Source organism: Sciurus vulgaris, assembly GCF_902686455.1.
Source record: "Sciurus vulgaris genome assembly, chromosome: 5".
Lineage (NCBI taxonomy): Eukaryota > Metazoa > Chordata > Mammalia > Rodentia > Sciuridae > Sciurus > Sciurus vulgaris.
In genome coordinates this window covers 125,931,946-125,948,584 of record NC_136465.1, presented here as the reverse complement: position 1 = coordinate 125,948,584, position 16,639 = coordinate 125,931,946, and the positions used below count along the sequence as shown (strand labels likewise).

The 16,639-nt window shown below is 34.9% G+C and overlaps 1 pseudogene across 1 annotated transcript; it reads right to left on the bottom strand.

Annotated features, from left to right (window-relative positions):
• Positions 1-5,689: 5,689 nt before the first annotated feature.
• On the bottom strand, positions 5,690-7,806 carry LOC306661876 (zinc finger protein 639-like; annotated as a pseudogene). The gene has a single exon. The product of its transcript is annotated as a zinc finger protein 639-like (transcript).
• Between the last annotated feature and the right edge of the window lie 8,833 nt (positions 7,807-16,639).

The following is a 16,639-nucleotide window of genomic DNA, read 5'->3' as shown; positions in this document are numbered from 1 at the left end:
AGGTGACCCTACGAACCCCTATGTTAATGCAGGAATATCTGAATGAAATGATTAGAGTATGAGATTTGTAACCTAACCAGTCCATCCTAGTTTGAATGGACTGACTGGGAGTAATTGCAGGCAGGTAGAAATTGACTGGAAGAGGTTAGTCACTGCAGGGGCCTAGAAGATTTCATCTTCCCCATGCTTCCTACACTCTGATTCCTGTCTGCCGTGAGGTGATAAATTTTCTTTCTCCATGACCAATCTGCCATGATATTCTGCTTCACCTTGGAGCCAGAGTATTGAAATCAGCTGACCATGGACTATATCTCTGAAACTGTGAGGCAAAACAAACTTTCCCATTAAGTTGTTATTTTCAGGTATTTTTGTCACAGAGATGTAAAACTGACTTGCACATCAGATAATGCCAACTCTTTTCTAAAGTGGTAGGTTTATCTGTTAATAAGTAGGGTTAATTTACTGAATTAACTTATGAGTTCTAAAAGTTTTCTGGTGGAATTTCCAGGTTCCTCTAAATATATAATCATGTCATCAGCGAACAGGGATAGTTTGAGTTCTTCTTTTCCTATTCGTATCGCTTTAATTTCTTTGGTTTTTCTAATTGCTCTGGCTAGAGTTTCAAGGACGATGTTGAACAGAAGTGGTGAAAGAGGGCATCCCTGCCTTGTTCCAGTTTTTAGGGGGAATACTTTCAGTTTTTCACCATTTAGAATGATATTGTCCATGGGCTTCGTGTAGATAGCCTTTACAATGTTAAGGAATGTTCCCACTATCCCTATTTTTTCTAGTGTTTTGAGCATGAAGGGGTGCTGTATTTTATCGAATGCTTTTTCTGCATCTATTGAAATAATCATGTGATTTTTAACTTTAAGTATGTTGATATGGTGAATGACATTTATTGATTTCTGGATGTTGAAGTTGCAGCTTACAAGATCAATGCTCATAAATCCAATGCATTTTTATACATAAGTGATGAATCTTCAGAAAGAGAAGTTAGGGAAACTACCCCATTCACATAGCATCGAAAAACATAAAATACTTGAGAATCAATATCATGAAAGAAGTGAAAGAACTCTACAATGAGAACAAAGAACACTAAAGATAGAAATTAAAGAAAACCTTAGAAGATGGAAAGATCTCCCATGTTCTTGAATAGGCAGAATTAATATTGTCAAAATGGCCATACTACCAAAAGTGCTATACAGATTCAATGCAATTCCAATTAAAATTCCAATGATGTACCTTACAGAAATAGAGCAAGCAATCATGAAATTCATCTGGAAGAATAAGAAACCCAGAATGCTAAAGCAATCCTTAGCAGGAAGAATGAAACAGGGGGTATCGCAATACCAGATCTTCAACTATACTACAAAGCAATAGTAACAAAAACAAAAACAGCATGGTATTGATACCAAAATAGACAGGTAGATCAATGGTACAGAATAGAGGACACGGACACAAACCCAAATAAATACAATTTTCTCATACCAGACAAAGGTGCCAAAAATATGCAATGGAGAAAAGATAGCCTCTTCAACAAATGGTGCTGGGAAAACTGGAAATCCATATGCAACAGAATGAAAATAAACCCCTATCTCTCACCCTGCACAAAACTCAACTCAAAATGGATCAAGGACCTCAGAATCAGACCAGAGATCCTGCATCTTATGGAAGAAAAAGTAGGTCCAAATCTTCAACTTGTTGGCTTAGGATCAGACTTCCTTAACAGGACTCCCATAGCACAAGAAATAAAGGCAAGAATCAACAACTGGGATAGATTCAAACTAAAAAGCTTTCTCTCAGCAAAGGACACTGTCAGTAATGTGAAGAGAGAGCCTACAGAGTGGGAGAATATCTTTGCAACTCATACTTCAGATAGAGCACTAATCTCCAGAATCTATAAAGAACTCAAAAAACTCTACACCAAGAATACAAATAACCCAATCAACAAATGGGCTAAGGAAATGAACAGACACTTCACAGGAGAAGATGTACAAGCAATCAACAGATATATGAAAAAATGTTCAACATCTCTAGTAACAAGAGAAATGCAAATCAAAACTACTCTAAGATTCCATCTCACCCCAATTAGAATGACGATTATCAAGAACACAAGCAACAATAGGTGTTGGCGAGGATGTGGGGAAAAAGGTACACTCATACATTGCTGGTGGGGTTGCAAATTAGTGCAGCCACTCTGGAAAGAAGTATGGAGATTCCTCAGAAAGCTTGGAATGGAACCACCATTTGACCCAGCTATCCCACTCCTTGGCCTATACCCAAAGGACTTAAAATCAGCATACTACAGAGATACAGCCACATCAATGTTCATAGCTGCTCAATTCACCATAGTCAGTTTGTGGAACCAACCTAGATGTCCTTCAATGGATGAATGGATAAAGAATCTGTGGAATATTTTATATATATATATATATATATATTATGAAATATTAATGGAATATTACTCAGCCATAAAGAATGATAAAATTATGGCATTTGCAGGCAAATGGATAAAATTGGAGAATATCATGCTATGTGAGCTAAGCCAATCTCAAAAAATCAAAGGATGAATGATCTCACTGATAAGTAGATGATGACACATAATGGGGGGTGGGAGGGGGAAAGAATGGAGGAACGAAGGACTGTATAGAGGGAAAAGAGGGGTGGGAGGAATGCACTAATTTGCAACCCCACCAGCAATGTATGAGCGTACCCTTTTCCCCACATCCTCACCAACACCTATTGTTGCTTGTGTTCTTGATAATCGCCATTCTAATTGGGGTGAGATGAAATCTTAGGGTAGTTTTGATTTGCATTTCTCTTGTTACTAGAGATGTTGAACATTTTTTCATATATCTGTTGATTGCTTGTACATCTTCTTCTGTGAAGTGTCTGTTCATTTCCTTAGCCCATTTGTCGATTGGATTATTTGTATTCTTGGTGTAGAGTTTTTTGAGTTCTTTATAGATTCTGGAGATTAGTGCTCTATCTGAAGTATGATTGGCAAAGATATTCTCCCACTCTGTAGGCTCTTTCTTCACATTGCTGATAGTTTCCTTTGCTGAGAGAAAGCTTTTTAGTTTGAATCTATCCCAGTTATTGATTCTAGCTTTTATTTCTTGTGCTATGGGAGTCCTGTTGAGGAAGTCTGGTCCTAAGCTGACATGTTGAAGATGTGGACCTACTTTTTCTTCTATAATCTGCAGAGTCTCTGGTCTGATTCCAAGGTCCTTAATCCATTTTGAGTTGAGCTTTGTGCAGGGTGAGAGATATGGGTTTAGTTTCGTTCTGTTGCATATGGATTTCCAATTTTCCCAGCACCATTTGTTGAAGAGGCTATCTTTTCTCCATTGCATATTTTTGGCACCTTTGTCTAGTATTAGAAAGTTGTATTTATTTGGGTTTGTGTCCATGTCCTCTATTCTGTACCTGTCTATTTTGATCTACCTGTCTATTTTGGTACCAATACCATGCCGTCTTTGTTACTATTGCTTTGTAATAAAGTTGAAGTTCGGGTATTGCGATACCCCCTGCTTCGCTCTTTCTACTGAGGATTGCTTTAGCTATTCTGGGTTTCTTATTCTTCCAGATGAATTTCATGATTGCTCTTTTTCTGTAAGGTACATCATTGGGATTTTAATTGGAATTGCATTGAATCTGTATAGCACTTTTGGTAGTATGGTCATTTTGACAATCATGGGGCGCATTCAACAAAAGAAGTGGAAATCAACAAATAAATGACTTAACACTACAGCTCAAAGCCCTAGAAAAAGAAGAGCAGACCAACACCAAAAGTAGTAGAACACAGGAAATATTTAAAATCAGAGCCAAAATCAACGAAATTGAAACAAAAGAAACAATCGGAAAAATTAACAAAATAAATATTTGGTTCTTTGCAAAAATAAACAAAATTGATAAATCCTTAGCCACACTAACAACGAGAAAGAGGGAGAAAACTCAAATTACTAAAATTTGGAATGAACAAGGAAATATCACAACAGACACAAGTGAAATACAAAACATAATTAGAAGCTATTTTGAAAATCTATACTCCAACAAAACAGAAAACCCTGAAGACATCAACAAGATTCTAGAGACATATGAATTACCTAAACTGAACCAGGAGGACATACACAACTTAAATAAATGAATTTCAATCAATGAAATAGAAGAGGTCATCCAATCTCACCAACAAAGAAAAGTCCAGGACCAGATGAGTTCTCAGCCAAGTTCTTCAAAACCTTTAAAGAAGAGCTCATTCCAATACTCCTCAAAGTATTCCATGAAATAGAAGAGGAGGGAACCCTCCCAAACTCATTCTATGAAGCCAATATCACACTGATACCTAAACCAGACAGAGACACATCGAGGAAAGAAAATTTCAAACCAATATCCTTAATGAACATTGACACAAAAATTCTCAACAAAATTTTAGCAAATCCCATACAAAAATATATTAAAAAGATAGTGCACCACGATCAAGTGGGTTTTATCCCAGGGATGCAAGGTTGGTTCAACATCCAGAAATCAATAAATGTCATTCACTATATCAACAGACTAAAAGTTAAGAATCACATGATTATTTCGATAGATGCAGAAAAAGCATTCGATAAAATACAGCATCACTTCATGCTCAAAACACTAGAAAAAATCGGGGTAGTGGGAACATTCCTTAACATTTTAAAGGCCATCTACACTAAGCCCATGGCCAAAATCATTCTAAATGGTGAAAAACTGAAAGCATTCCCCCTAAAAACTGGAACAAGGCAGGGATGCCCTCTTTCACCACTACTGTTCAACATCATGCTTGAGACTCCAGCCAGAGCAATTAGACAAACCAAAGAAATTAAAGGGATATGAATTGGAAAAGAAAAACTCAAACTATCCCTGTTCGCTGATGACATGATTATATATTTAGAGGAACCCGGAAATTCCACCAGAAAACTCTAGAACTCATAAGTGAATTCAGTAAAGTAGCAGGTTACAAGATCAATGCTCATAAATCCAATGCATTTTTATACATAAGTGATGAATCTTCAGAAAGAGAAAGTAGGAAAACTACCCCATTCACAATAGCATTGAAAAAAATAAAATACTTGGGAATCAATCTCACAAAAGAGGTGAAAGACCTCTACAATGAGAACTGCAGAACACTAAAGAAAGAAATTAAAGAAAACCTTAGAAGATGGAAAGATCTCCCATGTTCTTGGATAGGCAGAATTAATATTGTCAAAATGGCCATAGTACCAAAAGTGATTTTATGTTTTAATGACCTTCCCATTGATGGTAAAGTTGTATTGAAATCCCCCATTATTATTGTACTGGGATCTATGTGGGATTTAATGTCACGGAGTATTTTTCCATGTAATTTGATGTGTTGACATTTGAGGTATTAATGTTACTATTGCTTTATCTTATTTTTGGATTGTTCCTTTTACTAGGATGTAGTGGCCATCTTTGCCTCTTGTGATTAAGTTTTGCTTGAAATCTGCTTTGTCAGACATGAGAAGGCCTACTCCTTATTTTCTTAGACTATATGCCTGGAATATTTTTGCCATCCTTTTACCTTCAGCCTATGGATGTCTTTGCCTATAGATAAGTTCCTTGTTAATAACATATTGTTGGATCTTGTTTTTTGACCCATTCTGTTAATCTATTTATTTATTTATTTATTTTTTTTCTGATAGTACAATAATTTAATGACTTTATACACAAAAAACTAAGCTTGTCTTGTGTTTAAAAAGGTTAATAGCACCCATGGTTAAGGAAGGAAAACTGGATAGTTTTTTCAGTACATGTTTCTTCTCAATTCATAAAACTGGACCACATGCAGATTACAGTCACGAAGAATGATTAAAACTATATACTACCATGCAACTGAAAATACCACACCTAAGGTATAATTACATACTGGGAAATGTTACTTGTTAAAAAGCAAATCTCATAAGATGTGTTTAAAATTACCCATTTTAACATCTCAAAAAAAGTTGAATTTATTATTTTACAAAAACATTATGTAAGTCAAAGAGAATAATCAAGTTGTTTCATGGACTGGAAGGTGACTTATTAATTCCCTTTCATTTCCAAACCTCATCAAGCAGTCACTACATTTATGAGGTAAGTCAGCCGAATGCTTGAAATCTAGATGAATTTTAAGATCTTCGATCTGTCCTGTTGAATATTCACAATATTGACATAAATAAATCCCTTCAGATAAATGTGAATTTAAATGCTTGCAATATTCTAGCATGATTGAAAAGCCCTTCCCACAGTCATCACAAACATGAGGAAATATTTTAGTATGTTCAATAGCAACATGCCTGTTAACATTTGTATGAAGTCTACTCCGAAAACCACATACTTGACATACAAAGAAGTTCTTACATTTGTCAAAGGTAATTTTGCTTAAGAGGCTGTATTGTCCATGTTCTTCATTGTTATACTTATCGCTTAGTTCTATTAATTTACATGCATGCTCATTTACCACATGGCTATGCAAGTCTTCTGGATCATTCGTCTCATGTTCACAGAACTGACACAAGTACTGTTCATCACAGCTGTGCTCCTGGAAATGTAAGTAGAGTTCACTGCTTGAGGAGAACTGCATGTCACACTGCTCACACCAATACAAGTGATCGCTAAAGTGGGTGTCTGCAATGTGCTGGCTGAGGTTCTCAAAAATTACTGTCCTATAATCTCAGTATTTACAGATGTAGGGATCCTCTTCATGTAGTTTGGCATGTTCGATCAGAAGCATGTTGGTAGAGAAGCTTTCCTTGCATACTCGACACACATTTGAATCAGTACGTTTATGTTTCAGGATCATATGCTGTTTTAAATCAGAAAAATATTTACTATTGAATTCACAAAGTTCACATTTATAGAGGCCACTGCTATTAGCTCTCAGTAAAGGCCATTTCTGCTGGGCAGTCACATTCAAAGCTTGGCTCTTGTCCAGAATTTTACAAAGTTTAGCTGGTGGTTCTTCATCAGTTTGGTCTTGGAGGCTCTCGGAAGAATTGTTTTCTGTCTCTATGTCATAATCCTCCGAAATTGCATGCACTTCTACAGCAATGGGGACATCCTCGGCGGTGTGAACTTCTATAGGACTCTCCTCTTGAGTTTGTTGGTTGACTGATTCGGGTGAATCACACTCTTCATCACAAATTTCTACATCAGCAGATTTTTCTGTAGAAAAGGCAGTGTGGTCTATAATTCTAAGTACAGGACTGGGAACCAGATAGTTCTGATTTCTGTTTCTGGCCTTGATTCCATCTGCAAATTTTGGCAAGTCATTTGATGTCTCAGTATCAGAATCATCATCTTTGTTGTCAAAATATTTTAAGTCTGGCTGTCTCATAGAGCAGACACTGTAACAATGATCAGAAAAAATCCCATTGAATCCATCTGCAATTCTGCTTATTCCAGAGGAATCTGAATAACGAGAAGGATGTAAAGTCTTCCTTTTTCTTTTTTTAGGATACTCATTCATATCTTTTCAATTTGGTATAATTCTTAATATTGCAGTTAGGAAAAATGAATTATGACGTTTCCACAGATGGTAAGAAAAATACCTCAATTTTAGTGATGAAGAAACATACTCAGTGAAAGTCAAGTCAACTAAGAAATGGCAAAACCAGAGATGCAAATACATGTCTTCTGATTCCTGGGCATTGAATAGGTAACTTTATGTGGGTACATCTTCGTGGCTAAGCACTGTCACCAGCAAGTTACATCTTGTTTCCAGTTCTTACTCAGCCAGCAAGTAGAAGAAGGGGAAGAGAGTCACCTAAGAAAAACGTTTCCCGGGTCCGGGTCCGGCCCAGGCACAGCTGAGGTGGCGGCGGCCGAGCGGGGTTGGAGGGGGCCCACGGCGGCAGGCGACGCCGCTCAGGCCCTCGCGCTCCCGGGCGCTCTGCCGGGAGGGGCCCTCTCCCTCCCGCGGGCCCTAAGCCCAGCCCGCCAGGCCCCAGGCCCAGGCTGCCTCTATTTATTTTAATTGGGGAGTTGAGAATATATGGATATGTGTTTGTGGTTTCCTACCATTGTTTTTGCTATATTTTATCCTGTCTCGATAGTCCTTTTGTGGATTATTCTTCTATTGAACCTGCTCTGTTTGGTAGTTTGGGAAATCGTTTTTTAGTTACTCTGTGTGCCGTTTACCTTTTGTATTCTTTGTAATGCTGGCTTGGTGCTCATGAATTCTTTTAGTTTATTCTCGTCATGGAAAGTCTTTATTTTGCCTTGAATTTGAGAGTGAATTTTGCTGGGTACAATAATATCTCATTCCAGGCCCTTCTTGATTTTAGGGTTTGAGCTGAGAAAATAGAAGTGAATCTTAGTGGTTTGCCTCTAACTATGACCTGATATTTCTCTCTTGTGGCTTTTAATATTCTTTCCTTATTTTCTATTTTAGGCATATATTTTAGTAGGTCTATTTGGGGTCCTTTAAACCTCCTGTTTGTGGATGTCTATCACATTTCTGATATGGGAGTAGTTTTCTGTAACTATCTCATAGAAAGTGTTTTTATGCCCTTAGTTTGTATCTTCATGTTCTCTTCTATCCTAATGATTCTCAGGTTTGGTCTTTTAATGTTGTCCTGGTGTTCTTGTAAATTCTAGTCTTGTTCTATAATTTTCCCCCCTTATTGCCTTCTGTGTACTCAAGATCATATAGCCAATTTTCAATACCTGATGTTTTATCTTCAAGGGCTGAGGTTTTATTTTCTATGAAACTAATCTGCTAGTGATGCCTTAAAGAGAGGTTTTAATTTGAATGGTTGTGCCTTTACTTTATGGAACTTCTGCTTGGTTTCTTTTCACTATTTCTATTTCTTTATTAAAAGTGGTCAATCATCTCCTGTAATTGCTCTCTTAATTTCTTCCGTAGGTCTTTTAGTTCATTAGACATTTTGATAATCAGCATTTCAATAATATTTCTCAGGGATTTCATCTATTTTACTCTCGGTGGAATCCTTTGTTGGGGGATTGTGGATTTGTGGGGAGGATTTGTTTTCCTGTTATGTTTTCAGAAGTCTGGCTCTGGTACATGAATTGAGGTGAATTTCTCTCCCTCTCTCTGTCTCTTTTTACATGTGTCATTTTGTAAGTAATTATCTTACTTGCTCTGGGACTTCTCTGTTTTTGATGTATGCATAGATGCCAAGGTCCCACTCTGACCTCAGGTCCCACTCTGATTATTCCTCCTTGGGTCCTTATTGTTGGTTTGGAGCTTTGTCTCCTTACTTACTTGAGTTGCAGTAATGTCAGGGGATGAGTACACTCATCCATTGCTGGTGGGACTGCAAATTGGTGCACCACTCTGGAGAGCAGTATGAAGATTCCTCAAAAAACTCAGAATGGAACCACCAATGGACTCAGAAGCAGTCTCTAACCTTTGAACTTTTATGTCCCTGTAAGTTCTTGCACATTACAGAATGGAGGTGAAATAAGCAATAGTAACAAGTTCTGCAAGCAACAATAAACAGTGTGAAAATAAGTACCCAGATCCTACATGATGTTTCAACATTAGCTGCCACCAATGAAAAGGAATGATGGATTCAGCAATTGTCAAGAGTGAAAATAACAGCCACAAACTAGCTCTGGCTTTAAAGCAAATGGCAGGTGTAACTATATTGTCCACAACAGTAATGATTGTAGCATTATTTGTGGGGAGTTATATGAACTGATTGTTTCTGAATGATGGTGAAAATAGTTAATTAGGGGAAAAGGAAATGTGTTAGGAAGTTTGAAAAGACTTTACAGTTTCAGAAAGTGAAGAGAAAGAATGTAGAAGAGATGTAGCCTCTTTCAAGAGCATGACAAGCAAGCTCTTGTAGAATGAGAGAAAATCTTTACTGCCTGCTTCTCAGATAGGGTATTAATATTCAGGATATTCAAAGGACTCAAAAAAACTTAAAACTAAAAATTCTGATAATACAATCAATAAATGGGCAGAGGAACTAAACAGACACTTCTCAAAAGAAGAAATACAAATGGTCAACATATACATGAAAACATGTTCAATATCTCTAGCAATTAGAGAAATGCAAATTAAAACTACACCGAGATGTCATCTTACTCCAGTCAGAATGAAAATTATGAAGAATGCAGGCAACAATAAATGTTGGAGAAGATAAGGGGAAAAGAGTACACTCATCCATTGATGGTAGGACTGCAAATTGGTGCACCACTCTGGAAAGCAGTATAAAGATTCCTCAAAAAACTCAGAATGGAACCACCATTTGAACTAGATATCCAACTCTTTGGTATGTATCCAAAGTTTTTAAATTCAGCATACTACAGAGACACAGCCACATCAATGTTTATAGCAGCACAATTCACCGTATATAAGCTATGAAATCAACCTTGGTGCCCTTCAACAGATGAATGAATAAAGAAAATGTGATATATATATATATATATGATATATATATGATATATAAATGTGATATATATATATCTCATCTTTTATATGTATACCCACACACACACTCTCACACAATGGAGTATTAGTCAGCCAAAAAAGAATGACTTTGACTTTTGCCAGTACGTGGATGGGACTGTATACTATCATACTAAGTGAAATTAGCCAGTCCTCAGAAAATTCAGAAGTTGAATTTTTTTTTTCTCTGACATGCAGAAGTTAATCCAAAATAAGGTAGGGGGATTAAAAAAATAGGGGAAAGATCAGTAGAAAGATCAGGGGAGGAAGGGAGGGGAGGAAGGATGGGATGGGTAGGGATGACGGAATGAATCTGACCTAATATTCCTTTTGCATGTGTGAATATTCCACGTTGAATTTTGATCTCATGTACATCTACTAGATACTAAAAGGCAAAACAAAACAAACAAAACTATGGGTGGATGGCAGAAGATCGTGGAGTGGAGGGAGGGGAGTGAGAGTTGGGAGGAGGTGGGGGGAAGTTCTGGGGACTGAATCACAACAAATTGTATTTCATGCTTTTATGATTATGTCAAAATGAATTCTATTGTCATGTATAACTAGAAAGAACCAATAAAAAAGAAAAAAAAATACAAAACCAATCCAAGATATACAATCCCCCCAAAACTGAATCATCACAAGACAATGCTAGGAAAAATAATTCCATTAAAAATGCTAAATATGAGAGAAAAAGAGACAAATAAGCATAGGTGTACATGTTCCTGACCCAATCAGCACAGCCTGAATTCACACACACCACACACCCTCTCACACATGCTTACAGAAACACAGACATGCATGGAAGGAATAAAAAAAAAATTAAAAAATAAAAAGGCACAAAATCTCAGTGAAGACTGAAGGAAACTTCTCCACTGAGGTGGTCAAAATAGTTAACCAGAATGGGTGGTCCTTGTCTATGTCTAATAGAAATAATTTGTAATATTGGTTTACATGGAGAGGTCCAGTTTATTTACATGGGCTGCTCCTGATAAACTACATGTAACTTCCATTACCAGATGGAATACAAAGTCTTTTGTTTCCTGGTGTCCATCAGTACTGAAAAGGTCTTTTACTTATAAAGAAAAACTAGGTGAAGTGGACTGACTCACAAAAGAGGAGCTATTATAGAGAAAACAAAAGAAAACAAAATGTTATAGAAACAAGTATTTACCAAAGGCTTATCAGGAGCCAGGGATATACTTTAATCTGATCAGAGGCTGTTGGGAGAATAGCTTTAATGATGGGGATGGGGAGCGATAACCTTGAAAAGTAACTTGGTTCATCCTCTAGATTCTAGGAATATAGACATTTTAGAAATGGAATAGCATTGTCTTTTTGCAGGTTAAATTTTTTTTAAGTAACTCTTAGATAAAGATGACTAAAATTTTGTATGTTCCTTTTCTCCTAAAGTTATAGAGTACTTTCATCTTATGCTAGTGTTTCTTTCTGTAAATCTTTTCAATCAAATCTTGGAAAATAAGTGCTCATTTCATCAAATATTAAATATAAAATTATACCACATCTTATATAAATATGATATTTTAGAACTGCTCTTGAATTCTATTGGTACAATCCAATAAATCCAAAGATGGGTTATTAAGAAGAGTATATCTATTTTTGTAAGTTTCAAAATAAATTGAGTTGATAGCTAATATAAAAATAAAATCTTTGCCAAGTTGGTAATAGATGATTGAAAGAACCAGCCTACTACAATAAAAAAGCAAAGATAGAAGACTTGTTAAGAACTGGGAGGTAAATAATACTTCTTTCTTCCCAATAACTTTTGGCGAAAGTAATAAAGTCTTAAAAGTAATAAAACCAGCATGGTATTGGCACCAAAACAGACATGAATGCCAATGGAACAGATTAGAAGACACAGAGACCTACCACATAAATACAGTTACCTCATACTAGACAAAGGCGCCATAAACATACATTGGAAAAAAGAGATCTTCAAAAAATAGTGCTGGGAAAACTGGGAATTAATATGTAGTAGAATGAAATTGAACCTCTATCTCTGCAGAAAATTGAACTCAAAGTGGACCAAGGACATAGGCATTAGACCAGAGACTGTGCTTACTATAAGAAAAAGTAGGTCCAACTCTCTATCATGTCAGCTTGAAGAACTGGCTTCCTCAATAAGACTCCTAAAAGCACAAGAAGTAAAATTAAGAATCAATCAATGGGATGGTATCAAACTAAAAATCTTCTTCTCAGCAAAGACAATAATCAAGAAGTGAACAAAGAGCCTATGATGGGAGAAAATCTTTACCACCAGCACCTCAGATAGAACATTAATCTCCAGGATATACAAGGAACTCAAAAAATGTAACACCCGAACAACAAATAACCCAATCAATAAATGGGCTAAGGAACTGAACAGGCACTGTCAGAAGAAGAAATACAAATATATGAAAAAATGTTCAACATTTCTAGGAATTAGAGAAATGCAAATCAAAACTACATAGAGACTCCATCTCACCCCAGTCAAAATGGCAAGTATCAAGAAAACAAGCAACAATAAATGTTGGAGAAGATGTGGGGAAAGAGGTTCACTTATACATTGTTGGTGGGACTTCAAATTGGTGCAACCACTCTGAAAAGCAGTAGAAAATTCCTTAGAAAACTTAGAATGGAACCACCATTTGACTCTGTTATCACACTCCTCAGTTTATACCCAAGAGACTTAATCAGCATACTAAAGTGATGCAGCCACTTTAATGTTAATAGCAGCTCAATTCACATCAGCCAAAATATGGAACCAACCTAGGTGCTCTATAACAGATGAATGGTTTCTCTTTTTTAATGAGTGAAGTTAACTATCTTGTTGTTTATTAATAGCAAATTTTATTTCGTTTTTCTATGTTTTGAAAATGATATGGTCAATTTACACATTAGGAAGAATAGCTCTTTGTGTTATGAACTGTAAACATCTCCCTTACTTGTCTTTTTTAAAAGTTTGTTTATGATGCTTCTTTCCATAAAAAATTGATTTTTATGTAACAAAAACTACCAGTGAAATAACTTAAGACTTGGGGAGTTTGAGTCATGAAAAGTTAGATAGTTCTTGCTAACTACAGATTTGTAAAGAAAATGTTTCAAGTTTTCTTATTATTATTTAATGGTTGTGTTATTTAAAGAATATCTTTGGTACATATAGAATTTATCATGGTATATGAAGTAAGGCAGGGATATTACTTTACTTATCCCTATAATAATTATTGACTACTTCTTTTTCCCAGTAATTTGAGATAATGTCATCTTTATACATTCAGTTTCTATATGTATCTGAGTGTACTTACATCTGTGTATTCTGTTTTGCTAATAGACCAGTATGATACTTTTTAATTATTTAGGCTTTCAAAAATGCCTTAATGTGTTTTAGTGCTGGTCCCACTTACGTGGTTTTTTTTTTTTTTTCACTAAATTTAGCATTAGTTGATATAGCTTAACACTGTTAAGTTTTCATTGAGATTTTGTTAAATTTACAAATTAATTTACACAATAATATGGTCCTTCTATTTGTAGAAAGGCTATTTTTTTTTGCCTCGTGGTATTTTAATTTTTAATAGGTCTCACATTTTTATTGACAAACATATTAATATATTTTTGTAACTGTTATATATGAAATCTTTTCTTCCATTAATCTTCCAAAAGATTGTTTGAATATGTGTAAACTACTGCTTTTTGTATGTCAATTTTGTACTTGGTAATCTAATTGAGTTACCTTACTGTTTGTAGTAGCTGTTAATAAAATATCTTGAATCTTCAAAAAAAAGAATTACAGGTGCACATGAGTCAGCTACCAGACTATTTAATGCAACATATTTATATAATAATAAATTGGAAACCCAAATAGATCAATAGGTGACTTACTAAATATTATTATAATACCATTACTTAGTGATTTACTATGGAATCATTAAAATTATATAGTGTAAGAAGACTTAATATAAAAAATGAAACATGTTGACAGGGAAAAACAAGTTACCAAAATACTATAATAGTGTGATCCTATGTATGTAAAAGAGAAAAATTGTATGCGTGCGTTTGTATGCATTTCTGCTTGTAACTTGTAAATTGAATAAAGATTACACAATTTTGAAAAAAATGTGGTATATATGCACAATGGGATATTACTTAACTTTAAAGAAGAATAAAATTATGGAATTTGCTGGTAAAATAGATGGAACTGGACACTTTCATGCTAAGTGAAATAAGTCAGTCCCCAAAGCCAAAGACAGAATGTTCTCTCTGATATGTGGATGCTAACCAACAACTAAGGAGGGGAAGATTAGAAGTTCATTGGACTGGACAAAGGGGAATGAAGGGAAGGGGGGATGGTAATAGGAAAGACAGTAGAATGACTCGAACATATCTTTTCTGTCCTTATATATAAATACATGACCAATGTAACTCCACATCATGTACAACCTCAATATTGTGATCCTAATTGGAACAAATTATACTTATTCTATGTATGTATGATATTTTAAAATATACTCTACTATCATGTAAAAAGTAAAATTAAATAAAAACTAAAAAACTAAGCACAATATACGAAAATGATAAATGATTATGTAATAAAGCATTTCTCTTTCCTACTCATCATTACTTTCAAGTAGCCATTTGTAATACCTCAAGGGAGAGTTTCCTTTCAGAGAACTTCTGAATTTCTTAAAGTTAATAAGTTCTTTTCTAGATATTTGAAAAGCTCAGTGACACGATTCTAGTTACTATAGGTGTTAGAATAAGAAAAACCAATGAAATCTCCGTTTTTTTCATTCTTCTGTTGAGTGAGAATGAAATGTAGTTTCTTCTATGTATTATATTATAGATTCGGTTTTATTTTCTATAGTGATGGGACCATTCTCCCTAAACAAATAAAACTAAGTAAAGATTTTCTAATTCTGAGATATGTGGAAGATATTGTTGTTTTTCCTTGTTTGGGAACTCATTATTAACACCTCAGTTTTAAACAACACAAACATTCACATTCTTCTTAGAGTTACTGCTTGAATTATCCTTTTATATGAAAACAGGACTCAATTCAAGTTCCTCATTTCTGTCAGTAATTTTCCAACCTAAAAATGTCCTATGTGATACATGGCATTAAGCATTTATATAAAGATTGTTTATGTAGCACTCTGCTCTCCAATATAATACATAGTAGATATACATGGTTATGTGTATTAATTGAAATTAAATAAAATTAGAAATTCAGTTTCTTATTCACATTAGCTATCTGTTAAGTGCTCAGTGGCCACATGTGGTTAATAGTTACCATACTGTACTGGACAGACTTAGAACATGTTTAGTTCTGTCAGTTCAATACTGGTGATTCGAGGATGATATGACTCATTGTTTTGTAATCACTGACTTTGAAATGAGACAAGAATGCTGTAAATCTTGGTTATTCTGTTTACTGTGTGATCTTGGATAAACAATTGAAATGTGATGAGCCTAAACATCTAATTTCTAAATACTGATACTGACCACAAACTTTTGGGTCAAAGTGATACTCCTACTTCAGTTTCCCAAGTAATTTGTGAGTACAGGAGCATACCACTGTATCTGACTCTCATATTTGCTTTTATTTATTTATTTATTTATTTTTCAGAAATATGTCTTTATTTCTACTTCAATTTTGAAGAATAATTTCATTGGGTACAGAATTCTAGTTAATAGGGTTTTGCTTTCAACATTTTAAATATTTCATTCTATTCCTTCCTATTTTCATGATATTTAACAAGAAGTCCTCTGTAATTCTAACCCTATTTCCTCTAGACAAGACTTATTTCTTCCCATTGGGCTTCTTTTAATATTTCCTGAATTTTTCTTCAGTTTGAGTATGGTATTCCTCTTTTGGTGTTTATCATTCAGAAAATGATTAAAACTTTCCAAAATTAATGCTGCCCTGAAATCAAACACAGATATTTCAAGTACAGCAAATAGGATTCTGAGATTTGGGTTTTCAGCACTATTACTATAAATATTTTTCCTGTTTTGTTCTTTACTTCTTTTCCTGCTAGTATCCCAATTATTTATATTTTATATGTTCTAAAGTTGTCCCACAGTTCTTGGATATTTGGTTTTGTCATTTTCATTATTTTTTTTATTAAAAATCATAAATGTACATAGGGCAATGTTGTTTGATTCATTCTGTTATTATTTTTTTCCCTTCCCCCCACC